Here is a 21755-nt window from a genome sequence, read left to right as displayed (position 1 = left end):
AAGATCCTAAGTAGAATGCCTAGTTCTAAGTCTTTTGTTGTAACCACCACTCAATCATTTGAATTGGTGTTTTATGTATTTTAATTTTAAATAAGAGTATATTTCCCCATTGTTGTAGCAAGATTAGGAGTTAGTTGAAGTTAGTCCAATTATTCCATTATTTTTTAGTATTATTTTCTATAACCCTATAGTAAATATTTTGTTGTACTCCCCTTTAGGGGTGCATTGAATGCAAGTTTGAATAAGTTGATCTAGTTTTAGTGATCATTCTAAGTAACTCTAGAGGTAGAGATGGGTCCACTCTTTTGAAGGAGGGTAACCTCATTTCAGTTTATTATTTCCTTTTTTCATGCAGCTAATTTTAATCTTTTTAGTTTAGTACATTAAAAATGCATGGATCAATCATTGTTCTATTCTCATGATCTTAGGTTAATGCAATTATTCTTTATTGCATTTTTAGTGTAATAATTTTTGTTAGAATATATTTTGCTTCAAAATTATTTATACAGACATGTGGTTTTAGTAAGCATTAGAGTATATTGCATAAGTAAACATTAGACAAAATCTTTATTGTGCTCACTCATGGAATCAATTTACTTTCTGCAATGTGTATTTTAGATTAAGTGTTCTTATTTCTTAATGCAAGCATACATTAGGTTGATTTATTGAAAAACTAGATAAAATTATAAGTTTATTTTCAGCACAATAAAAATTAATCTAGAATTCATTTGTGGGATTTGCACGAGGGCTTCACTGGTTAGGCAATATTATATCACATGCATTCATATTGGTGGGTTTAATATCCCCAAAATGAGGGTGCAATATATTGCCTATCGGTGAAAATAGGGGGGTTTTCAATTCCGGCTATGAAAAAATATAATATTTGGTGAAAATAGGGGGGCTATTAATTCGGGATGTTTATTGGGAGGGGGTGACAAAAAATGAGTTTAGAGGAATATTTTTTTTAAATAGGGAGATTCTTTAGTATTCCATGAACACACGTGCTATAACCTAGGTTCATTAAGTGAAGCACCCATGGTGATTTGGTAGAATAGGTGTTTCAATGAACATATGAAGTCTTGTTTGGTCTGAGTTTATGATATAATTTCTGGTTTCGTAGAAGTCATGGAATATAGCAAATAGAGACCACTAATAATTTCATAATGATAGTTTACAATTAATAGATCGTAACAGGCCCTAAATGAGATTGAGTTATAGTCCTCTAAGCCAAAACCCCCTAAATTTGGAAACAACCCTTATTGCATATAGCTCTAGACACACCCTGTTCAACAAAAATAAGTGAAATAATGCGAGTATTATGATAACAATGACCTCTCCCATCACTATGTTTCTAAAGATGCAAAAAACTGATCTAAGATCTTATGGGAGAAGATTCAGATAGATTAATCATCCAACAATGAAGTACCTGCAACAAACATACATGTAAAATCCAATGTCTAAACTAGGACACACACATGCATGCAATGGGAATTTGCATTTATTTTAGTCCTATCTATCAAGGTATTCTATTTAAAATGGATGCTCTCATCAGAACTACACAAGATGTTATGAAGAAAAAAGATTTGAATGATGAATGCAAATGATATGAAAGATAGAGTGTGAGAAAATAAGTAATGCAAGAGTACAAAGATGAAGTAAATTATTAGATGATTGAAATGAGAGAGGGGATGGGTTTAAATAGTTTTCCTCGATGTGTAATCATGCATCATGATGAATATGGGATAATAAGAGATTAGTGGTATAAGAGAAATGAGTGGTAAGAAAAGAAGATAGGTGGTAATGGAAAATGGTAAGTGGTAAAAATTGTTTATAATTAAGTAGTTTATTTTTTTTAAATGGAATGAAGAGAAGTGGATAATGAAATAAATATTTATTTAACAGATTTAATGAATTAATAATATAATGGAGAGTGGAAAATCAATACATCATAATCTAGTGAATAATATGAATAATGGATACTAGGAATGATGGAATAATGATACAGTATTATGGATAATATGAATATTATACATGGTAAAGATCCACCTGATGATGTACGAATAATTAAGATTAATTAAGAGGATAATTTAATGGAAAATTTTATGTATATATTTGCATTCAGAGTTTGGCATGGATTAATTGGCTACAAGTACTCATGGATACATGGAGACATAGGTGATGCTATTATTCTCTTGTGATTAGAGACATGTGTTGAGATGGTTGATGGTTTTAGCAGGAATACCGAGGATCCTTCACCTTGTATAGACTTGAGAGGAGCTCTTTCTTAGTGTGGGTCATGATATCTTGGATATCTTGATGAGCATTCTCATTCCCAGCTTTTGGTCTACTCAGTGGTTTACTACTAGACAAGTATTTCCTATTGTTCATTTTAGGTGAATTATGTTTATGTTTATCTTTCATAGATATGGATCTTGAGCTATAGATAGATGATTATTTTTGGAAGATTCAATTTGAGTTAGAGTTATTATTATGATGGCATTCATTGATGATTGATTTTGGGGATGGTTTATTGGGCTTATTCCCTAGGATTGGGAATGGTATTGGTTTGATCTTCTTGGTTATGAGAGGATTACATCCATGTTGGTTACACAATATATATGTTTGTTTAGTATAAGAGAATAAGTAGGTTTGGGTTTTGTTATGCTTTTCATTTGGGGTTTTATGGAGGAGATAATAATTGACACAATTGGCATTTAGAGGTGTATGTAGAACGACATCCTATAGGTTTTTATTTGTAGTGTTTCTCTTTGGTCTTGGTTATCTTCTTTTATGTTTGATTTCATCTTATATTAGATTTGAGGTTGTTTGATGCTATTTGTTCACTAGTTTTTGTTCACGCGTTGTCATGTGGGAGATGCCACGGAGGTTCCTTTATCATTTTTTTTATTAGTTCTGGAGAACATGGGAGAGTATTGGAGACTAGTTGTGAGTGTGGTACTTGTAGGTTATTAGTTTACAAATTATTCATATTGTTGTGGATTTTCCATGATACAATATGGTTATGGTTACACTTTCTTTGTGCTTCTATAAGTCAATTTATTTAAGATTTAAAATTACCTATATAGTGGGAGTTTCTTGGTGTACCTATGTGACAAGTTTTGCACCTAGAGATTATGGTTGTATACATTGATGATATGAGATTCACTTGGTATGCTTTGAATACCTTTGAGGTATGGATAGTTGCATGTGTTAGCACTTATTGTGGGTGCTATTTCAGCTATGTTTATTGGTATGAATTTCTCTTTCCATACTAAAAAAATTGCACACTAGAAATGTTTGCAGTATGGAACTTTCTTTATTTTTTCCACATGCATTATTCTTTCATCATATTATAATCGATCTATTTGATGTTTCCCTTCTCAACCTTTCTACCTTAGTTTTGAAATGTAGGAAAATGGAGTGTGGCCTAAGAATGGAAACTAGAAACTATTTTCAAAATCTTTTGATTGGAGAACAACAAATTCATCTCAACTTTAGTCCTATACAAGAGTTGAGAACTATGATTTATTGTTCCCTATTGAATGTTCATTGGATATGATTCGATATAATTAAATTGAAGATGTAAAAATTAGGTTAAATGATTCAGAAGTGGACAACTTTCAAAATGAATAGACAAATACAAAATGAAAAGTCACTCAAAAGTATAGATCTAGAAATAAGACATAGAGAAGAACCTGTCATTGAAATCTAAGCTTGAAAATTTTGGTCAATTATGCTAGGTTCCCTAGACCTAGAAGTGCTTTCATTAACTAAATCTTCAAATTTTTAATCTGGATGCTCCATAGATCACTCTCTCCAAAATTCAGCCAAAAGGTGTGAGTCACATGTGAAAATTGGTATAGACCTAGAATTTTCGTCCATTCAAAATCTAGAACTCTATGTCTTAGTCTAATCTCTATAATCCTACAAATTTTGGTTGTTGGATATGTAACTTACACACAAAAAAAAGGAAACATGTTGTGTTGTATAGGTGTTTATCTAAGTCAAACCCTAAGTAAGAATTAATATCCACTATTAGAAAAGAGAGTTTACCCCAAGTAGGGAAAATGTTAAATATGAAATGAAATGCCAATTTGACAATATTACACCTTTGAATTGATAATGGTAGTGATGTAATGCTTGAAAGATAATTTCTCTAAATTTCGATGCAATAAAAGGAATAAATCATACCATAATCACTCATGAAATAAACTTGAAGATAACTTGTTATATCTTAATGCTTGTTGTACTTATACATTCTCTTGAAGGAATTAGGAATGCTTATGAATGAAAGTGCTAGATTTTTTATTGAATTAGAAATGATACCTTTATATAAGGTTCTGAATATATTTTCACAATATGCTGACTTTCAACATGGTCATATCAAAATATTGGGTTTTGATCACAAATAGAAAGAATTGGTACCCTAAGATATTTTTAAATTTGGGCCCATTTTGGAGGGACTAAGGAACTAGGAACCATAGTCCACTAAGACTACGGTACTAGGAACCACATTCTAGCCATAAGGAGACCAAATTAAGGGGGTTATAAAAAGCATAGGCCGAATCCATTGGATTAGGTCACTTCAAGGCTGAAAATAGGCTTGAAATGAGCTATGAGAGGGCACACTAAAGAAAGAGCCCAAAAATAAGTGTGAAATCATAAGGGGTTATTGATTATGACACTACAAGTTAAAATAATTTATTCAACTTTAATCACAAATTTATAGTTGTAGTGTTATTAATTATTTACCTTAACGATTTCACACTAAGTTTGGGCCTAGTTTGGTCGATGTGCCTAATTCATGCTTAATCATGTTAAAGTTTGGGACATTTTTTGTAAAAATGTTTCATTCCCCTATTCATGACCCTTTTGTGACTCGTTTTAATAGGACTAGGGTGCTAGCTTCCCTTGTCTAGCTGATTAGAGCTCAACTTTTGAAGAGTAAAAGTTAACTTTGTAAATAGCGAGAATTTACCATCTATTGTTAGCCTTCCCCAAACATTAATTTTAAAAAGGTGTAATTTGTATATAAATTCAAATCCCTCTCTCATTTTAAATATCTAATCATTCCTATATCCTCTAGAAAGTTAAAGAAAGCAGTTCACACAATTCAATTACAAATCTACACTCGAGGAGAAAATCATTCAAGCATACAAGTTTATTTCAACAATCATGATCAACTATATTGTGTTTCTTCATGTATAAGGAATGCATTAACATGTTGAAGGACTTCACTCCATCAAATCAAGCCTTGTGTGATATTTCATTCAAATACTTTCCTACTTGAGATAATATTTGTCAATTTAGAATTTCCTTACTAGTTTAGCCTCTATCCTTACAAGGTCACACACTATTTTTCATCATCATTGTTGTTGTAGATGTTGGAACAACAACACAGTATTTGAGTTAGGAAATCTCCTATATAGCATAGCCATTTTTCCTCATTGTTTATGTGTTTATAAATTTGATAGCCAAAATTCAAATAGGCAAGAGACGCTAGCTTTATTCATTGGGCACCTCTATCCTATTGTTTTGTGTTGGATTCCTAAGAGATAGTATTTCAAAACATTGTAACTATATTTTTTTTCATCTATTTTAGTTGCACGAACATTTTCAACTAGGGGGCCCAATAGTTGTGTCCAATAATTTCAACTCTACATTTCATATCTAATTTCCTTTCTTTATCTCAGTCCTAGATTTGACTTGCTATTTCAATTATTCTATTTCTATTTACTATTTATTGCTAGAATCAATCATTTTTTAATGATTAACCCTAGATCTCATAGGCACACATCCAAGCCTCATTTATTTAGTTGACAAAAGAATAGAACCTAAGTGCTCAAAGATCCTCTCAATAATGTATAGGCCTAGGATCTCGTTTCCCTAAATATCAATAGGCCTCTTCAATAGTAGTCATTTTTAGCATAATTATTCTTGTATGTTTATTTTTAGATTGTTTATGTATCACATTACTTTCTTCTTGCTAGCTTCATTATGACCCATTCTAATGATCATCTAATGAAACTCTTCAAGATAATCCTTCATTAATCTAATCTAGATGTCTTAGGTTTAGACCTCTCTTCTTTGCATGCTTCTCCTAGTTAAGTTTCTACTATTTGTTCTATATTGCATTCTTCTACTATTTAATCTTTTTAAAATTTGATTCAAGTGTCATCAAATCTAAATGTACTATGTATGAGACATTGTTAATGTTTTGTTCTCTTACACAAGTGTAAGTGGTATAATGTGGTACGATATGGTATGATATTTTGAGATGCTCCTACATCTCTTGGACACCTCAATTTGCCGTCATTCAAAATCCAAAATAGGCTCCATGAGAAGTGTCACAACCTATCATAATGTTAGGAATACAATGCAACCTCTCTTAAGATCACTTGCAAGCCATAATTTTTTTTATATGTGACCCCCTTTATGATGAACTTACACACACCAAAATATTCTCACAAATGGTTAATTAATGGCACCTTAAAGTGGGATGCTTAAATCTACATGATAAGAAATTATATACTTAAAGATGAATCCTAGTAAGCCTCCAAGTGGGCCACTGACTCTAGACAAGAAGGAAAAATGCACTAGAAGATAAAAGAAAAATTGTACAAAACTATATATGAAAATCAACATTACAAATGAAATGTTGAGACATGTTTGCCAATACCATTGAGTACTCTTGAAACTTGCTATGCTAGATGAGGAATGCAATCAACCTCTCAAATTATGCTTTAATCAAACCTTTAATAGATTCAATGATTTTAACAAATTTGTAGACACGCCAATTAGAATGTAAATTCCTATTTATTTGTATTAATGTACACATTGATACGATAATATTCGGTATAATTTTGTAATTATTATATGATGTGTACTTGTCCTCTCCCTAAATCTTTGAATATATATGCTTACTACAATAAGTAATAGCTAGTTTGGGTTAATTTAACACGAACCTAAAATTAAATTAAATTTTTAATTCAAAGGTTAAATTTACTTCTTTAACCTTGAATCAAGTTCAAATCATCAATAAAAAAAATTTACTCAAGACAAGAAAAATAAATCTTAAAATGAACTCGAATCCTTAAAATGTGTCCAATCTAATTAAAAAAAACTAAATTAAAATATTAACTTTCACATGAAAATAAACCTCATACATATTAAATCCTTTTATTTTTAAGATAAATTTGTCGCTTTTCACCGTTACAGTGGAATAAGTTCTATTTAGAACAACCGTTCATATTCAAGGTGCTCTCTTCTTCTAATATTATTGAGCTTTTAATATTTACAGGCTAAGAGTTTTAGATGTAGTTGAGAACTGACTTTATTTTTTGTTTGAAAAAGGCAGTCCATACAAGTTCTTGAGTGTGAAATGTTTGAATATTTTATTGTTTGCAGAGAAAAGAGTCCATTTTTGACGTTGATATACATCTCAGCTTAAGTCTCGGAGGAAAAAGAGCCAATGTCATCAGCAATCTTTGAATATGAGTTTCTAATCAAATTCCAAAATCATTTCAGAATTAATGGAGATACGTAGAAAACTGACAAGACTGTGTGAGTAGCGTGTCTAATCAGTATTTCAAAATTTCTGGGAAGTCTGTGCAGAGAAATTAGGGAAATTATTTGTAACTTTTGTCTCTTGTTCACAATTTTCATGCTTGACTAAAAAAAATTATCGTATATGGGAGAATCAAACACATTAAGCAACATATTAAGTTTAGAGAATGTTAGTCAATTCTAAAAGTTAGAACGATCTTATTTTTAAAGTAAAAATACTTTTCATTCAATTTTTGATGTTTCGTCACATTTCTAATTTCTGTCCTTTAATTTAATGAATGGTATAGTGTCGTCATTACAAAAGTTATTTTAGATATTTAAGAAACAAAATTAATTAAGATAACAATTTATGTGGTAGCACAATGATACCATTCGAATCTTAAGTAATTAATATATTAAATTTTTCAAATTTGATTAATATTATTTGATTATTTTCTAATAATTTAACTGAATACTTATTAAATCATTTAAGATTTTTTTATTTTTTTTATTTGACAAAATCAATTAGATGTTTTTTTTGGCTGATATTATGTATTCTTTCTATTATGTTTAATCAAATTTATGATTTTTCTTAGCATTGTTATTTATATTTAATGTTTTAGATCATTTTTCAGTCTTGCTTCATAATGTTTAGATGTTTTTTCTTTTCTTTTCTTCTATGCTTATTATGTTCTATGACATTATGTATTGTTTCTATTATGTTTAATCAAAATTATGGTTTTCCTTATCATTATTATTTATATTTTAAATTTTAGAGTACTTTAGAGTCTTGGCTCATAATATTCTTAACTAGGTTCATTTTTCTTGGTATGTATGTTACAATCTTAAATATTGTTCTTCTCTATAAAGAAATTCAAAATAGTAATATTTTATGTTTATTAACCATTCATATACTTTCTTTACTAGATAAACGCTAACTTCTCATTGCAGTTACCTTTGTGTCTTGGTATACAAACACTATAATCATGTAAGTATTTTTAAGATTCAATACTATTATGAAATTTACGTTATATATTTATTAAATTATAGATTAAGTGAGAAGAGCCCATACCCATTAAGTGAGAAGAGCCCATACCCATTAGAAAAAAATCATGAAGGCAAGAAGAATGAATCACATAGGCAGTGAGCTTGGGAAACCAAAGAAAATAAACAAAACTTTTGAGTAAAGTGAAAAATCAATAAGATACAAATGTCTATTAATAACTCTATAATTCTATTGTTTATAATTTAGCTACACATATTTCTATGCTATTGACCTATATATGAATTGCTCATAACCATTCTCTACACCGAAATAATTGTGCTTGATTGTTGCCAAGGTTCTTAATAGTTCTTTTCCAAGTGACATAATATCTTCTTGTGGCTCAATTTACTATATTGTTTGTTGTGTTGAAAAACTTCAATCAAAACATCATCTTATTCATCGACATCAATGAGAATAGTATCAGTAAAAGAAGCAAGTATATCATTTCAAATTTGATATATATAGAAAAAAGCATATCATGAACCATTGTGTCGAGTTAGTCAGCTCGAGAGGTCAATGTAATGTTAATAAACCACGCTTCAACCATTCATGGAAGAACAAATCAAATTTAATCAACAGTGTGTCAAAATATCTGCACCTATCACATTTAGGCAAACCATATACAATTACACACTATATTATTATATTTGAAAAAGAATAAGAATTCGCAATAGAATGTTCAGCTTTACTATAGATTACATTCTAAGTAGAACGAGCATTCTTTTCATCGATTCCTATTCTAATTTCAAAAAACATCATGACTGCTATTGCTGTTGAAACTCAAGACACATTTGAAAGATCGACTAGTAGTTATGACCACAAACAGTCATCATTTCTATTTTATAGATTATTTACATCCTAGAGTTTTAGTTATAGTGGAGAACTGCCTTGTTTTATTATTAAAACTGGTCGTCACTACATGTTCTCTACCATGAAGCGTTTTGGAACGTTTTGTTGGTTGCAGGAAAAGGTCCAAATTTCTTTAGTCACGTCCATTTTTGACTAATTTTCATCTCAGCTCAAATCTCGGAGGAAAAGTAGCCTAAATGCCGCTGTCACTAACAGTCTGTGATTTATGGGAGGTAGGCAGAAAACTGAAAAGACTTAGTAGTCTCGGAGGAGAAGTAGCCCAAATGTCACTATCATCAACAGTGTCTGATTATGTTAAATATGTTATATGTAGAGTTTTGGGTCCTTCAAAACTTGTTTGACCTCTTTAATCATGAACAGTCTCTAAATACATTATTCCAAAATGTAAGTTTCCACTGAGATATGGGAGATGAAAAGACTGTCAGTAGCATACGTAATCAGTATTACAGAATTAATTGGGAAGTCTACTGCACGGAATTGTGGAAATTACTCGTAGCTTTCCTTTGCTGTTCAGAATTGTCATCTGTGACCAAAAACTTATCGCACATTGGCTTTAAGAAAAGCACGCAGAATGAGTGTGATGACGCCATTGGTGTAGAACACTCTTATTCTTAAACTAAAATTATTTTTAATTGAAGTTTTTGTTCTTGGTAAGACTAGAAATTTAAAGTAAGCTAAATTATTATTTACTAAGTCACTTACGATATTCTGATTCATATGTTCACAACATTTAAAATATGTTATATGACTTTTTCCTTTTTCTATTTTCAGCATATATGTTTTATAATATCCTCTAGTCTTATCATGAATTTGAATCATGTTTATACTATCTCAAAACAGTTTTTAATACATTTCATGTTTCGGGGCCCCAATCGGGGGGAATCTCTAAGTCTTAGTATTATATAATTTTCTTCTATGTATTTATCTTTCTGCATATCCTTGCCATGGATCTTAAGTGTTGACCATCTCTACACGGCAATTTGTGATGAAAGTCATTTCTTTACTTTGTTCATTAGTTGTGGCTAAATTTTCATTATAATTTTCAGTATGCATTGATATACAAACATTGTTCTCACGCATGTATTTTTAGGGTTTGGTACACTCACTACAAACATTTGCACCGATTTAGCTAATAAAGCAATGACAAAAATGCATAATGATAAAACCTTAAACAAAGTAAAATGACTGTAACAAGAAATAATACTCTTTATTTCATTTGTTCATCTCATTGTTTCGTAAAAAAAATTTAAATCTTTTACATTCTTTTTTTATCTGTACCATAATTAAACCTGCTTTGATCATTGCAGTTGTAGGGTTTTATTAGTTCTTTCTTCCAAAACAAATTATAGACAAGTGAACTTTATACATATAATAGGATCATTACTTATATAAATACCACACAAATTATAACAACCTACAAGTACAAAATTATTTTTGATCTTTTGAACATTTCACAAAAAATATATAGAAACATGCAAAAAGAAAGGATCGCTCTTCTATTATCTCTTCCATAGCCACAATTATTGAAAATTCTTGAGAACTATGGATAAACATCTTCTTTGAAAATTTCTGAACATCTAATCTGCCCATTATCAAGGATGAATAAGAATATAAGTGTGTGTATGATGATCTAATTGTTTTTTATGTTAATCAATTAAAGATTTAAACCATCATTGCATATTAAGAAAATGAGCAATTGAACATGTCTTTGCATTCTACAACTTCTTCTCTATCAATATTTGGTAGTCATTAAATTTATTTTAATAATTATAATATTAACAAAAGTTTAATTTGTATTACAAGCAATCTAATGATACTATCTTTACTTCCAACCACACTTTTATCCATTCTTTTACCTAAAAGATTATTGTTTTAGCTTTGTACATGCTTGGTAAATCTTTCTCCAAATCCTTGTAGATATTGCTCATTATGACTAGGGTTACCAATAGTCCTTGTATAAGTATTGTAACATCTTCTTATGGGTCATTTGTCCTTATTATTTATTCTATTATGATAAATTCTTCAATTAGGACACTATCTTGTTCATCATATAATAATTTAGTACCAATCGAAATAACAACTATATCATTTAAAATTATTGATGTAGAAGGATATATAGTAATAAGAGTTGTATTTAATTGGCCAATATATTAGTTGGTTCCTTTCGCACCATTCTTCGGGGATCAAATATATGCATGTGACCAAAATAACTTGAGTTCTAGTTGAACCATTCTAAAAAATATGGCTTTCAATCCATGCTTAGAGTTATAAATTACCTTGACGATATTATATTATTTTGTTTGATATAGATATTTTGTAAACCTTGAGATTTAAATTTAAAACATTTTATATAAAAAAATACCTAGTTTTAATGGTCTTTCTTTCATTATTTAAATTGATTACTATTTTATGGATTAATAGACACACCATGCCTCACCACTCTCTAGTTCTAGCAAAAATGTTTATAACATCAAGTATAATGCCTTATCTCAATGAGCCTAATTTGACTACTATGTGTTATAATTTTTTGAAATATCTATGTAGGTGCGATATTTTCTTGTTAACATATAACTTATTTTTTTGAGCAACCAACACTAAATACTTAATTAGTTTTTCATAAAGATAAATGGGTTTTACATGGACCTGAAACCAAAAGTTTTACAAAAGTTGGCCATCAGCCAAACATACATAAACCAAGAGCAAAACAGGGGAGCACCCCAAAACAGTCATGAAAGCAAAAGAGACACAGATAGCAAAACAAAGGAAAAGAAAAGAACTCAATTAAGAGAGTGCACCATCTCCTTGTTGTTCTAGATGGAAATCTTGTTGATTTCCTCCAGCTCCTGCATAATGAATCTGGAGGTGCCCTTATTACTGCTCTTGCTTCTGGTCCTGGAACTAGGGCCTATGGTTTTGTTGTCTCCAACAGCCATGTGTTCACCTCCAAGATCTTTCTCAGGTTCACTGTGAATGGATCTGTATTCCACAACCATGGCATTGATCTTTGCTTATGTCGACCAAGTTCTTAAGGTTTATCTTCATCTCTGCCATAGACTATTCCACGTTTTCAATTCTTTTTTCATGATTGCATTTCATCACCTCGACATCTTGGTAGAGCTTCTGGGTCATAATCATGAGCTTCTCAGATTTTCTAGGCTCAGGCAAGGCAGTGAAGATATCAATAATCTCCTTAACCCCCACTTTGAGGATATCAATTTCTCTCTCCACCCACTTCTAGCAGCTCTCCTAGCTTCTGGTCACTTCCATCACCAAGTTCATCAGAGTACTATTCCTCTGTAACCCACTGTCCTATTCTTTAACCATGGTCCCTTGCTTTTCCTTCAAGATGTTGATTGGAATGTCCAGTTTAATTTCCTGATCCGAGGTCTTCAAACCATAGTCCTTGGCCGCAAGCTTCTTCTTTTTAGAAAGGGGCTTGGCCTTAGAAATCAGTTTGCTAATAGATTTATATTTATTGGCTGCCCATCTAGGGGGATTACTACTAAACATCCCAGGGGTGACCATAATCTCCCCTTCTTCCACAGGCTTATAATTAGGGTCGTCAAAAGAAATGGCACCCCCACTATCCTCCAAATCCATTTCCGAGTCAGAGACATCCTGAATATTAGTATGTTGGTATTTCTCAGATAGAGAGGGCACAACTTCAAGTGTCTTAACGTACTCCATGATGAGCACAATAATACCTTCATGAAGAAGAGGATTGTTTGGATTCTCCATATGTTTTTCAAGACTATTTTATAAAGAGGAGGCCAGATAGAAAGGAACAGAAATGATTTTACCATTCCTAAAATGATTCAAAATGGTAAAATGGTAGGAAAAGATACTGGAATATATGTCATCGAGAATAATATACCTCATGATGAACTCGGCCATGTCCTCCCAGGGAGCCATAAGACCTTTCCTGTTGTAGCCACCATCAGCCATTTTGTTAAATCTTGAGCGCTCCATGTCTTTGTCAAAAAGGTTTGCCAAGTCCTCCTCCCCAGTTTTCCAGTCTCTATAGAACCTTCTATTATTCATCACCAGACTAGTAAGCATCATCACCAGGGTTCCATCTAGCTGGTACTCAGCACCATAAGCCCTTAAGATCCCTTCCCTCCACCCATTGACAAAGGATTTCGTGAGTAGAGGAGAAGGGCCATAAAGTCTATCCAAGAAGGGGACAATTCCCCCATCAATGATTTCCTGCCACACTTCCTTATTTTTCTTCCATTTCTCACAAGTAGATGGATCTTGCCTATTTTTGTCCCCACCCATTATGCTCCGCATTGCCAAATAATAGAAAATGGGCCACACCAAAGAAGTCTTTGAACAGTCACAGGAAATTGGCCATACCAGAAAAGTCTTCGAACAGGAGCAGGAAATGGGCCACACAATTAGATAGAAAATCAAGGCACAAGGGAAGTTCCTAGATCTTTGGTTAGGGAAAACAAAAAGGTATCATTTCCCCATCAACTCTATAAAATCATGATTAAAGATCATTGATTAACACAAGTGGGTGGAATCATCATAAGCTAGATCGTACAAGTTTTTTTGGAATGAATCCCTACTACTCCACCATTTAGTCGCCACGTAGCCTACCACCATATTGGCTAGTAGATCCACCACTTTTTTGCCTTCCCGATATACATTCAAAATTTTGAATTCTTCCAACTCATTTATTATATCCCGGCAATCCTTGATCAGATTAGCAATCGTCCAGCTAGGATCCATGCACCCATTCAGACAATTGACAATGTTTAGTGAGTTAGACTCCAGCCAGACTTTTCTAAAGCCTTCTCTTTTAGCCATGTGTAACCTAGTGTGGGGCAACACTGGCCTCTGCAAAGTGGTTGGGTTGGGTGCCCAGAGGGAGCACCACCACAGAAACCAATAGACCCGAATGATTCCTAGCCACTCGTCCACATCTAGTCAGACTAGGATTCCCTTTAGCCATCCCATCCACATTGATTTTGATCCATCCCATAGTGGGGGGATGCCAAAGAACATTTTGTCTGCACAACTTTGTTTTGTGCACTGGAATGGCAATATTCCAATCAATTTGCCACCGATTGATAGTATCTCATTCCTCCTGGAGAGTAGGGAGGGGATGGTCATTCTTTCTGCTGAGGTAGGAGTGTAGAAAATTCTCCTTGGTAGAAATGTGAATTTTAGTAGCCAAAACAAGCACAAGAGATTCCAAATCTCTAAAGACTATTGTTCCTTTCTTTCCAAATACCTCAGGCAATATGAGGAAGAGATAAATTCCAGAGAACTCCCAAAGCCTGATTGTCAAAGGGGCGCTTCAATTCAAACCATATTCTTTGAACTGATTCAAGGAAGACCCAATTAGTGTTCCAGTTGTTAAGGAAGAAATTCCAAATATCCCTCATAAAAGAGCAATGAAGCAGTAGATGGCCATCATTTTCCTCTACTTCTTTGCAAAGAAAATATCTATTAGTAAGAGGAAGACCTCTTTTGTAAAGATTGTCAATGGTAGAGATCTTACCCTACATAAATAGCCAAAAAAAAATGTTAATTTTCAAAATTAAGTGCTTATTCCAGATACCCGCCCTGAAGGGGGTGGGGAAGTTTCTGGAGATGAACTTATAAGCATCGGCAACCTTGAACTTCCTAGAAGAGGAGAAATTCCAGAGCACTTCATTCTCCAAATGAGAGTGGGGGATGTGTATACAATTCAACCAAGGTTGCATAGGTATCAAATCATTATCCATAGAATTGAGATCCAACCAGGCTCCATCTCTAAAATAATCAACCACCTAGGCGCCAGTTTTTCTCAGACATAATTCTTTGAAAGGAGAATCCCAAACAGGATCCAATAGGGGGCCATCACCAATCCACCAGTCATCCAAAAACCTGATTTTGACACCATTCCCCAACACCCATCTACAACCATGCATAATGACTTTGGAGGAGCCAAAGAAGTTGCTCCATAAATCAGAAACAACATTGGGAAGGTCATAAGGTTCCAGAGTGTTTTGGATATCCAGAATGTGGTATTTATGTTTGAAAATGTCAATCCATTCATTATTCTCTTTAAGACATCTCCACATCTATTTGGCCATCAAGGCTTTATTGAAATCTCTCAGATTTCGGATGTCTAGTCCCCCCATGGACTTGGGAAGGCAAACCTAATTCCAAGCCACAAGATGTAATCTATTCTTAGATTCAGTCCCTCTCCACAATTTTTTTTTTGTATTCTTTCTAGTTTTATCAGCAATTTTGGTTGGGATTTTGAATAAACTCATAGCATAAACTGGGAGACTCTTAAGCAAAGCTTTGAGTAGCTGGAGCTTACCAACTTGGCTTAACAAAGTACCTTTCCACCTAGGCAACTTATTCTAGAATTTATCAATAAGGTTCGCCCAGATGAAGTTTAGGGCCGGACCATGGCAGAGGGAGAGACCTAAATAAGAGTCGAGCAGAATTCCAACTTTACACCCAAGAATCAGGGCAATCTTCTTTTTCTTGTGCTCATGGGTGTTAAAGAAAAAAATTGAGCTTTTAGCCAAGCTAATTTTTTGCCTAGAACCTTGTTCATAAGTATCCAGAGTCTTTTTTAAATTATTAGCTTCTTTAACCGAGCCTTCCACCATCAACAAAGTTTCATCTATAAATTGTTGGTGAGAGCATGAGGAGGCCTGAGAGGAGGGCTATAATCCCATAATATTGCCTTTTTTGACTTCCCTCTGATTAATTTTACTGAGAGGTTCACTCATCACAATGAAAAGGAAAGGAGATAGAAGATCCCCTTGTCTAATGCCCTTTGATGAGAGAAGAAACTAGAGGCAGATCAATTAATCAACACTGACAATTTGGGGGTGGACACACATTGATCAATGATCTAGATGAAGTTATCTCTAAATCCAAACACCCTAAGGATTCGAAGAAGAAAACTCCAGTTGACTCTACCAAAAGATTTCAGCGGTCCAATTTTAGAATAAAGCGAGGTATTTTATTGATAGATAGGGAGTGGATATTCTCATGCACTACAATAATGGAATCCAGGATCTGCCTCCCAAGAATAAACCCATTTTGATGCTTAGAAATTAAAGAAAGGATGAAATTTTTAAGTCTGAGCACCAGGATTTTGGTGAAAATTTTATATTAAGAATTGCAAAGACTAATAGGTCTAAAATCCTGAAAAGAGCAGGCATGAGATTTCTTGGAGATGAGGACAAGGAAGGTGGCATTCATCTCCTTTAGGAGAGAGTGGGATCCAAAAAATTCTTGAGCCGTAGTGACCACATCAGAGCAAATAATTTGCCAAAAAATCTGAAAGAAAAATAGAGGCAAACCATCAAGGCCAGGGACTTTGTTACCTTCAAAAGAGAAGATTGCATTGCAAAATTCATTATGAGAGGGAATTCTGGTAAGCCCCAAGTTCATATCCTGAGAGATAATGGCAGGAACCTCTTGCAAGATTTCATTTTGAGCTAGAGGGTCAAAAGGATCATCCACTAAAAGGAGATTAGAGAAAAAATTGATGGCTTCCTAGTAGATCTCTTCATGCTTATGAACCCATCTCTGGCCAATCTAAATTTTATTTATTCTATTAGCAGCTCTGTGTTTAAGGGTTATCATATGAAAGAACTTAGTGTTTTTGTCACCACTTTTAAGTCATAAAGATCTAGATCTCTGTTTCTAGAATTCCTCTTCTTTGGAAATAATATCATGCAATTTAGTCAAAATCTCAATTTCTTTGTTCGAGACATCTTTATCAAGCCCAAAAACTTGTGTATGCTTTTGAACCTCCTCAAGATCCAGTTTGAGCTTATCTTTAATTTTGAAGATATTTCCAAAAGAGGACTTGTTCCAACATTGAATATTGGACTTGACATTAGATAGCTTCTTGGCTATACAAAACATGGTCGTACCCTGGAAATCAATATTTCACCACTCCATAATTTTATCTTGGATGTCAGGGGCCATTAGCCACATTTTCTCAAATCTGAAGGGGTATGCCTTTCTACCAGACAATAGAGACCGAAAGGCAAATAGGGAAGTGGTTTGATCCAACACAGGGCAAGACATTGAGTCTACAGCAAGCATTCTAAATCCAATCAGGAGAGACAAGGCCCTTATCAATCTTAACTTGAATGAGATCCTCCCCACTGTGTCTTTTGGACCAGGTGAACTTAGCACCAATAAGATCCAGATCCAAAAGGCTCAAAGAGTAGATCATGTTAGCCAGGTCTTGTCTACTATCAATAAAGATAGGCATACCCCCATATTTTTCTAAATTTGAGAGTGGGGTGTTAAAATCGCCCAAAAGAACCCATTTCTCATCAGGGAAGAGTGATCTAGCATGGCAAATGGAAGACTAGAGGGTTTTTCTAGCAGATCTCCCAATAGGAGCATCTATGTTGGAAATAATCTAGGAGGATCCATCTTTAAGATTAAATAATCTAGTAGAAATGTGATTAGGAGAAGAGAGAACCACCTTACCATATAGTAGTCTTAGATTCCAAAGGGTGGCAATACCACCCAAAACACCATCTGCATCCAAATAGTGAACACCACAATCTCCAAAAATTGCCAATTTAAGTTTTTCCACTTTGCTACCAAGCATTTTAGTTTCTTGGACAAGGCAAATATCTGATTTATGATCTCTAACAAAATTGGATAGCAGGTCATGCTTGTGGGGGTGATTTAAACCCCTTATATTCCATGAGATGACTTTCATTTAGCATGAGAGGGGGGTCCCATCCCCATTTCTGGTAATGTTCTTTGAGGTCCGTGTGCAATGGCAACTTGACTCTTCCTATCTCTACTAACTGCATTGGGTGGTCTCCCCACCCCCCTGGAGTCCGACCCAGAGTCCATTTTTTGTTTGTTTCTTGTTAACACCCACCTTGAGACCGGAGTATTTTTGCCAATAGGGGAGTTCCTTCTTCTGTTTTTGGGTTTGACCTCAATAAAAGGAGAAGAGTCCTCTAGGGATGATTCTAGCATGGGAGAGGTAAGGGATTTCATTTCAATAAAGTTATCCATATCAACAACCAGTTGAATGTGAATATCCTCAGCAGATCCAGGAGCATTTATAAAAATCTCTTCATCACAGGGGCATCCACAGCAGGGGATTCCCCAATATTCTCCTCAGGGGGTGAGAGTTTCAGATCAAGGGCAGTAGGAAGCAAAATCCCAACCCCCACAATCGGGGTAAGAATAGAAGGAATAGATCCATCCAAATCATTTCTCAAATCTTTCAAAGGAGGCTCTGTGGGTAGGGCATCTGTCTTCTCTAAGAGCGGCATATCATTCCTCTTTCTCCATTCCTTCTTTGGTTTAGACGGACACTGCCTGGCCCAGTGACCCACTTTTTTATAATAGAAACGCGTGAAAGGGATGGATTCATACTTCACTTTTTGCACCCATCTTCTTAGTTTAGAGAAAATATCTATCTCGGAAGGTAGGTTTGTAGATAGTTTAACGTTGACACATAGTCTGGCATAAACCAGATGTCTTTTAGATCTAGTCATTGGGTCAACTGAGATTAGCTCACTAAAACAAGCTACAATACCCGAAAATATTTCTTCTCCCCATAATTTCATGGGTAAACCTGGCAGTCTAACCTAGATAGGGGCTTCATTACATTCCCAGTCTTTGGGATTAAAACCTGGTTCCCACTTTTTAAGGGCCAGCAAGGCTTTGCCTAGCATCTAGGTACCTCCCACCAAAACAGATCAAAAATCTTCTTCACAGGCGAATGAAAAGGAGAAGAAGCCACCAGCCATAGCCACAACATCAATTTGACCCTTACCTTTCCATTTCCTAGACACCCAAGATCTAATAGCCTCAATATTAGGGCATGGTCCAACAAATTTTCCAACCAAGACTAAGTTCATGTGAGCCATATTTTGATCCACAATATAGTCTAGGATAGAGATGGAACAAGCGCCAGAATCTCGATCAAATTTATGCGATACCAGTGAAATGGCCTTACCGTTAAGCTTATCTGCAAAAAGAGAAGCCCATTTTTTGTTGCATTCCATAGAGGGAACCTTATTATTGGGGCCCTCAATCTCACTAGGTTTGTCAGAAATGACAGTTTTACCATTGGCAATATTATGCATGGTACCACCATCTCATGTATCATTTGAGGGCCCATCCAAAGGATCAAGGACCGCTTTTGTAGGGTGAGGCATGAGGGAATCCCCTGAACTCCCAAAACCAAAGTCATTCAAATTCAAACCTGAATCTACTCCCGCATCAACTCCTGCTCCTGCTCCTACTCGTGGAAATTGTGACATAATTTAAATACTTAATTAGTTGATATGCATTTGAATGATGATTTATATTAATGGTGAATCCTTATGGTTTACTAAATAAATTATGGTTTGATTAAATGAAACATTATATATATACTATTATATTATCCTTTCAACATAATGGTTAAACATAAAATGTGTTATTGGGAAAATTTACTTCACAATTAACATACATGTGTCATCTATTCTTTGTAGAGGATTCTTAATGGTGAATAATTAGTTTATAGGTGGTCCAATGTTCTAGAATACCTATAACTAGCTAATCCATTTGCTAATGAGAAACATAAGGCCTCTAATCTTAAAAATAACAACTATGCCCTTGTTTTTTAGATTTGTTAAAATGCTAAGGAAAACATCTCATTCATTATACGAAGGTAAAAATTTAAAATTTTAATAATGATGTGAATTTACTTGAGTTGGTTGGATTTGATTGATGTGATATTTATATATTTATACATTATTTTCTTATATCTCAAAAAGATCAATATTTGTACAAAAAGTTATCTAAAATTGAGTGATTAACTATTGGAAGTCTTTAATATAATAAAAGAAACACTTAGTTAATCACTCAATTATAGATATTTAATTTTCTATTGAGTGATTAACTAGTGGAAAATTAAATATCTATAAAATAAAAAATTAAATATCTATAATTGAGTGATTAACTATAGGATTACCATATATGCTGCAAAATTAAGGCTCTATAAGTTCTATATTTAATTTTCTATTTTGAAATTTCACTTTGCCCAACCTTTGATAGTCTCATTCAAGTAAAGATTGATAGATGCATTCTTTCTTCCTATTGGTATATTTTTATCTCATCTCATCTTTTCTTTGAGATCTATTTTGCTTCAAATTACGGCACTATTCTCTTTAATTGGGATTTGGCTACACCTTTCCTATTCTACCCTTTTCAATTTGAACTTATGTGGTCTCATAACCCCAACTTTAAAGAAAATGATATCTTAATGGTGGAACACATATTTTAAGGGCATGACTATGTTCAAAATTGCTTGTAAACGCAAATTATTTAAAAAGAATATGATAATTTGGAGCAAACAATAATTTGATACTATTTTCACCCAAAAGAAAGATGTGAAATCTTAGTTCTAAGAACAGAAAATGGACATGGAATTATTTGGTGCTACTCGTACCAGAGTTAAGAGTGAAAAGTGTCTTCTAGCTAATCTTCATAATATTGTTTTGAAAGAAGAGCTATTTTAGATACAAGGATCCCTCATCTAATGGGTGAAAGAAGGGGATAGGAATACTATGTTATTTCACTAGTTTTTTATTCATCATAAGAAAAGGAACAAGATTAAGGAGTTGATAGGTTTGGATAGTACTCTCCTCTTGAAAGAGGAAAAAATTCATAGGGTCACGATAAATAAATTTTTCGTCTATGCTCAACTGTCCTCCTATCTCAGACCCAAGAGTTAATGAGATTTCTTAGAAGCTCTATTGGGTTAACCCAAACCTCTTGAGCCTTGAAGATAACATGTTTTTGGAACAAGGTTTTAATAAAGAGGAAGTCAAAGAGGAAGTTTTTTTCCCTTCTTTTAGGAATACTGTGACATTCTGGGGAAGGATTTCATATTAGCTGCTAAGGAGTTCCTATCCTTAGTGATTCCTCTCATAGAGATCAAAAACATTTATATTGTGTTGATTCCTAAGAAGAGAGGCAAATAAAATGACAGATTTTAATTTAACTATTAGTCTTTGTAATACCTTATGCAAGATTTTCTCTAAACTTTTGATTAATAGATACAAGCCCCTTCTTGGAAAATTGATTCATGAATACTAAATAGGGTTTTTTATTGGAACTTAGATCTCTAATGTTGTTCTTGTGGTACATTAATCTCTCCACTTTATGGAGAATAGTAAAAGAGAGAGTATGCTCCTAAAGCTAGACATCTCCAAAGTGTATGACAAGGTGTCATACACTTCTTTCTCCTCAATAGATTTGGTTTTGGGAACTTCTTTCTTCTCACCCATGTTCTCCA

Source organism: Cryptomeria japonica, chromosome 7 (assembly GCF_030272615.1).
Source record: "Cryptomeria japonica chromosome 7, Sugi_1.0, whole genome shotgun sequence".
Lineage (NCBI taxonomy): Eukaryota > Viridiplantae > Streptophyta > Pinopsida > Cupressales > Cupressaceae > Cryptomeria > Cryptomeria japonica.
This window is presented reverse-complemented; position numbering follows the sequence as displayed.